The following is a 7,001-nucleotide window of genomic DNA, read 5'->3' as shown; positions in this document are numbered from 1 at the left end:
ATTTGGGGCGGTCCACAAGTTGTGTATGCGTGTGTGTGTTCTTAGTGACAACAATAACTTGCAGAAAATCACCATTTTCAAATAAAAAAGAATGATGTTCTAAATACTAAAATGACTGATTAATTATTTCTTAATGCTCAAACCTGTATTTTCATAGCTGTATTTTCAGATTGCCTTATCACTCAACGTGGAGCTGGTTTTTCAATGTGATTATTGATTTGTTGAAAACATTAAAATAAAGATGACAGAAAGGTGTAATCAATGTGCTTTTGAGGAAGTCATTTAACTCTGACACGCTTTATGTTTCTTGCACAACGAGAACTAGATGTACAGATGACATCTCCATTGCATATTGATTTCATCATTCTTCAGCAAGAAATAAATGCTAAGTACAGAAATTCCCGACATGCAGTGAAACACAAAGATTTACACTAAGATTTAGCAAAGCTCATCGTTAGCTTTAAAATATGTGGGAAAAGTATATATTTGCAACTCAAAGGGGGAATTAGAGAGGTACCTGGCAACCTTACTTGCTACGGGAGGAAAGACCTAATGCTAAACTCAAGATAAGGGATAACCATGCAGAGGAAATCATAGCGTACGAATTGCAAGTGTGTGTACAGGTGAATTATTTGAATTAGAATAGCCTAATACAATTTCAATAATGCTTACTTTGGAAGGTCGTTAGCTGTATGCATTTAAAGCTGACCTTTTTAGCTAGAGCAGTTGTGCAGTTCTGAACGCATTGCACAGGGAAGCTTATTTGCAACAGTGTCGGGAAATAAAAGCAATGTGGTTGCGTGACCTGCATTACTGCCGGGGAAGTTGCATGTTGAAGGACGTTATTTTCATTACAATCTATAAACAATGTCCTCACTAGGAAATGGAAAGTAAAACCTATCGAAAAGTGATGAATGGCATTACAGCGGATGCTTGTTTGAGAATTTATTTTTCGGATTTCCCTCTTATGGTCACAAATACCATACTTTCTAATCCCATTAGTAGCTATGTTTAGGTTGGTATTGCCAGGTAAACATATTGTGTCTGTATGTACAGTATATTATGATAATGGAATCTACATGAAATCGTGTTCATAATCTTGTAACAGTGTTATGCATGGCAGAAAAATGGCTGTGTCATTATTTCCAAAGGAGAGGTGTACAGAGTTGCAGTGGATGTTAATACTCAACCTCCCATCCCAATGGTTGTAGGAAGCTAAAGACCTGAAGATTCTAAATTATTTTAAAGGATTTTTACAATAAATAAATCACATTGGATCTACACACATTTTTGAAACTATACATGATGGATGTTATGCTCCCCCTTGCCAAACTTTTATGATGTAGAAAAATCATTGTATAGTTTTGTAATTGCGTTCTTTATTTTCTGCCCTGCAGTTATTTAGAGTCATTGGTAGTCTAGTGCATGTTTTCAAATTCCTGGTCATAGCAAGTAGACGCTGAAAGCAGCATACAGCTGTAATCAGATGCAATGTCCTCATTATGTAGCACTTGTGTGCACTCCGTGGTTAGATGTTTGTTGCTGTTTTTCCAGTGCCAGAATCAGTAAACACCCAGTTAATGAAATTAAGTGTCCTAAACAACCAATAAACAAATTTTACTCCAGTCAGCCCTGGGAAAAAAAACTACATTTATTTTTCTGAACAAGCTTGCAGTTTAATTCTTATTAGACGTGTGTGTGTGTGTGTGTGTGAGAGAGAGAGAGAGAGAGAGAGAGAGAGAGAGGGAGAGAGGGAGAGATGATGTGTATATGCTTTTTGATGTTTTGACTTTTGGATTTGAAATAACGGTAAAGTGCAGGCTGACTGGCCAAGTCATTCACCTGTCCTGAATCCAAATGGAAGTGTTTTGCTTGCTGAAGACAACCCTGAAGATGGCTGCAATGCATTCATAGCAGAGCATGACCTGAGAAGATACGTAGCATCTGGTGATGTCTGTGGGTGACCGACTTCAAGCAGTCATCTATTGCAAAGTATTTGAGATTATGTTAATTTGTCTAATTACTTTTGTTCCCCTAAAATGGGGGGGAAATGAATAAAGGACTGCAATCCCTACAGGAATTAGCCAATATGGACGGAGCTACCTTCAAATTAAAGCTGACAGTCTGCACTTAAACTTCATTTTAATTTATTTTAAACCCAACCTGCTGGACTGCACTGCCAAAACAACAAAATTGTGTCACTAACCCAATATTTTTGCATTTATCTGTATGTTAGGTTCCTTGTTATGAGCTCGGTACAATCTGGCCAAGGTGAGATATATTATTCTGTATTAAACAGCCGACGGGTCTGCTTGGACAGGGTGTAACACAAATGCGGTTCTCCTTGGAGCTCTTCTGCGTGCTTCCTCTTACTCTCACACTGTTTTGATGACTAACGGCTCTCAGACTGCAGATGGTCGCTCTATTCTTAGGCCTGTGCTAAATGCTGTGCTCCCAGAGCAGGTCAGATGAGGTACGGGCCCTGTCAAAATCATGTATTATTCAAATTCTACCTTGAAGCCACGTTTCATTTTTAAATATGCTACTGTACTCGTAAAATGGTGGGAGCTGGGCAGCAGTAGGGCATGCATTGTTTTGACACAGGAGGAGGGCACGGCCAGGGGGTGGGAGGGGGGGAGGGGGCAGGCAGGGAGCATTTCTGGTCTCACTTTCCTGTGAAACTTACACGCTTGTGTGATTGTGACTGTTCTGGTGACCGGTTGAATCTTACGCATGCAAGCTTTTCCATCTACTTCGTCGAGATATTAATAACCTGGCATCAATTTTCACTTTAAGGGCTGCAGCTCCCATCTGAAAGCACCATGAAAAATGAACACAGGGCAGTGAAACTGAAGCGGCTTTCATAATAGGAGCAGCATGTTGCTCGTCCTTGGATCTGAGCGAGGAAGGACACGTTTCTTTTTTCCCCGCATGATCATCCTGGGCAGAAGCTCTGTAGTATCTACATGCATAGTTTCTGTGATAATTATAGTCTAGTTGCGTAAGTGATATGTGTTGTCTTTGCAGTAGGCGTACAGTGCGGTTGTGTCATTCCCCAGTCAGTCTCACCAAACACTGCCTGCCCTGCGCCTGCACCGAGATAACAAAGGTCACGACTCCCATGTAAAGAACAGACTGTGAGATCCCGATCTTTGTTTGAAGTGCCCAGACTCGATCTTTCTCTGAATCTGTTTGAAGCTCGATGATATCATTTTGATTTGCTACTGAAGATATGCTTGAGAAGCCGCCTTTAACAAAGGAAGGATCAATGTGATCTGCTGGTATGGGCCCAGAGCTATTCAGAGAGTCAGGAACCCTGCCAGTGAAAATAGATTTTGAAGACCCATTTGCAATAACTCACTTATCTTATTAATCGAGGCAATCCTGAACATTTATCAAGATTTAAATATTTGGTATGCTGAGTGCCGTGAACAGTCATTGTCCAAGGGGCTGAAGCCAGATTATCTATGAGGGTTTTTAGAGAAGGGGAAGCATCAAAACCTAATGCAAAATAAAAGGAGCACAAACTTTTTTCCTTATTCCTTATTCTTCAAAGGAACTATATCAGTGCTGTTGCCATTGATCACTAATTTAGATTTATTTAAATTTTATTCCCTGTAGTCTTAAACTGTCTCGTCTGATATTGTGGTGAACATCATCTGATTTTTTGGTCTTCTTCCAACTGGCTCATTTCCATAGAGGTTTATAGCTTGTTTTGTCTCTTAGTATGACACATCGGATGGTTCTGTGGATGTGCATATCATGTGGCATCACAGACGTGACGCCTGAACAGAAACAAGACCAGCAGCCCTTTGATTCCTGACAGGAGTCTCCTCCCCTCTTTGAATTCCACACCAGATGCTGAAGACAAAACCTTCTCCCCCCTCTGCGTTTCTCTTTAAATTATAATTATCTGCACGTGCTCTGAAGTTGCACATCAGCTTCCTATCTCTCAGGGTTTATAACCAGCTGGCCTTATTTACTTCTTACTTTTTACCTCAGCCCCTCCTTCTCTGCCCATTGTGATGTCAGGATTATTATCAATAAATAGGGCAACAGGGAAATGGACCATGGGTTACAGTACATCCCCTATAACTTGCTGGAATTAGAGAAGAGGTTTAAATATAATTGCAGAGCACACTAAAGCCCGCTGCTGAAGAGCTGGACCATGGGACTTGTGCTACACTGAACTCTAGCCCTCACTCTGCTTCCCTTTTCTCTGTCAAGTGCTCAATAAGCACATGCCTGTCCAGGCTTTACAAGGGCAATGAGCCATAATCATAGATGTTATCATACGTGAAGGATTAAGGTCCCAATTCTGTTGCTTCAAGTGGTGGCCACAACCACTGCCAACCTGTGACTTTCTCTGTAAATCCCACATTGAAGTGCCCTGTTGATTATTCATAGCCATTCATAGTTCACTGTAGCTGTTAAGGTGCTCTGTGTGATGTCATGTTCCTTCAACAAATATATTAAGGTATGCTGTTTATTTGAACTTGTATTAGGAAAATCCTCTTAAATTAAGCAGTGTAACCTCTGAAACATGAAATTAAATTTACTTAAGCCTGTGTATACTAGTGAATTGACCTCTTGAAATGTGCACTCCTCATTAGAGTAGGTATTGAATCCACCAGTCTAAAGGTGAAATTGGCCATTTCCGATCGGTCCAGAAGACCAATGAGATGTAAATTACTGGGAGCTATTTAAATTCCCTACTATCTCAAGGGACCCCTCGCTTGTTGCAAGCTTGTTGCTGGCTTGTAAAACATTTTCTTCTTCTCTTCTTCTTCTTCTTCTTTTTCTTCTTCAAATTGTCTGAGGTTCTGGAGCCAATGCAATCACTGCCTTGGAGTGTTGCCAAAGACCCAAAATGCTGGAACAGCATTTACACTGCATAAGTTTGTGACTATTAATTCAATCTTATGCAGATTACCACATTGTTTATACACCCACAGAGCCTGGTGACCATGTCACATCTAGTTGTTGTTTTATTGAGAATTCCGCAACTGGATGACCTTGTCTTTGCAACAATGATAACCCCAGTTGCATGTTTAGCTAAAATAATAAACGTGAAGGATTTACAATGGATTAAGCAGCAGGAAGAAGGCCTTCTCGGTTCTGGAACTGTGATGATATGTACAGCAAATCAATCACTCCTACTCCTCCAGAACACAAACAACCTACATCCCAACTATGTGATTTTAATCTTCCTGCAAGAGTCAGTGTTTTCACAGGCTTCCTCTTGGAAACAAGGTGCCCAGCCTCGGCGTTAGCAGCCTTACAGGGGAGCACCAATCCATATTGAATGAATGCAACTCTCATCCTGTGGGACTGGAATTCTAAAAGTAAAATGACTGATGTTCCTTCAAAAGGCGAGCAGAGATACTGTTTGCAAAGGAGATTTTATGTCCAAGTGTTATTGTCGGTCGCCAAAGACTGTTTTCCTTGATAGAATAAAGTAATGCTGTTTTAGTTTTTGCCCTGAGCAAACCAGATGGATATCCTGCCTTTATTTGTTACATCAGAATTTCTGTGAATATCTAGTTTCCCAATTAGCATTGCTAAGGCAATTGAACTAGACAGTACATACAAGCATTTGGCAAGCAATCTAAAGCTTTGTAATTATTTTGAAATACATTTCAAAGGGACTGGGGAGACATGGCAAGTTAACCACACTGGGCAGTGATCTTTGCAATGATATTTATGCCTGAGCAGAGGACACTTGGCAAACATAGCAAATGACACAGAATAATGATGTTGATGTGTCATAAATCCTTATCTTTTTTGTCTACCACACCCTTGCTCTGTCGGCAGCCAAGTCTACTTGGTGATGTCACAGTGCCTTCAGTTTAAATATGGGAAATTTCTATCTATTGTCATTTTGTGGTCCATATTCTTTAGTATGTAATTTGGATTGGAGTTGGTCCACAGGCACAGTTTGGATGTACTACATGGTGACCAAAGGAGAGAAGAAGTCACTGTTCACCATTACCACTCTTTAAACCACAGGACCTCTTCCTGAAAATAGGCTTCTTTATGCTTCAGGCGACTAGTACGTGCTATAGTGGCTTGTGTCATCATATGGTCCAACGTATCACTTAGTCACCATGTTGCCGAACTCCCTCTATTGCGAGAAGTTTCAGCATATCCTGTCCTTGCACGTAACAGTAGTCCTTCCCAGAAACAGTCTATTCCCTTCAACAATGCCTCAGTGTCTTTCTGGGCATGGCCTTGGTGTAACTATGGCAATAAGAATGAGATGATGGATGATGTAACATTTCTGCTCTCGTACTACTGGTCACCGCTGAGTGTAGCACTGAAATATTTGTGGCGTCTGATTTTGCTATAAAATATTTCAGGCTAATTATAATGTGTGGAGGGAGGGACCACATTCTTATTCATTATTTATGCCAGTCAACTGCGTTTCTGTCTGTCTGGCTGTATGTCCATCCCAGAGGTGTGGAGAAACATTATTGTGTGTTACTGATTGGCTGGTTGGATGGTGAGTTATAGCCCTTAGTGCTGAGCCCCTGTGCCCTTGCCCACCTCTGCCTGCCAGCTTTTCTTCTCTTCTCATTTGAAAGGATTTTCATGGAGATGAAAATGAGTTCTATTATACACCCCCTTACACACACACACACACACACACACATGCATATGCGCACGCACAGCTGTGCATGTCAGGAGCATGCAGCTACAGGGGAAGCCTGTCAATCGAATACTTCTGCATTTGTCCACATAAACGACATCTCCGTTCATTGTACAATAATAGAGGTTTAATACTGCCAATAAATCAGCACCTACATCTGTCATAAGTTCTCCACTTAATAAGCATAAACTGGGATTTTACACATTTACACGTCATTTGCTGTGTTCAGATAATGATACTGAAATATTATTTGAAACACGTCTAAAATCTTACCATTCTGTGGGAAGCCGCTTCCACGTGTGGTACAGCGAACAGGAATGCTAATTTCAAAATGTAATGTACACAGATAAAT

The sequence above is a fragment of the Anguilla anguilla genome, chromosome 5 (assembly GCF_013347855.1).
Source record: "Anguilla anguilla isolate fAngAng1 chromosome 5, fAngAng1.pri, whole genome shotgun sequence".
In the NCBI taxonomy this organism is placed as follows: Eukaryota; Metazoa; Chordata; class Actinopteri; order Anguilliformes; family Anguillidae; genus Anguilla; species Anguilla anguilla.
This window is presented reverse-complemented; position numbering follows the sequence as displayed.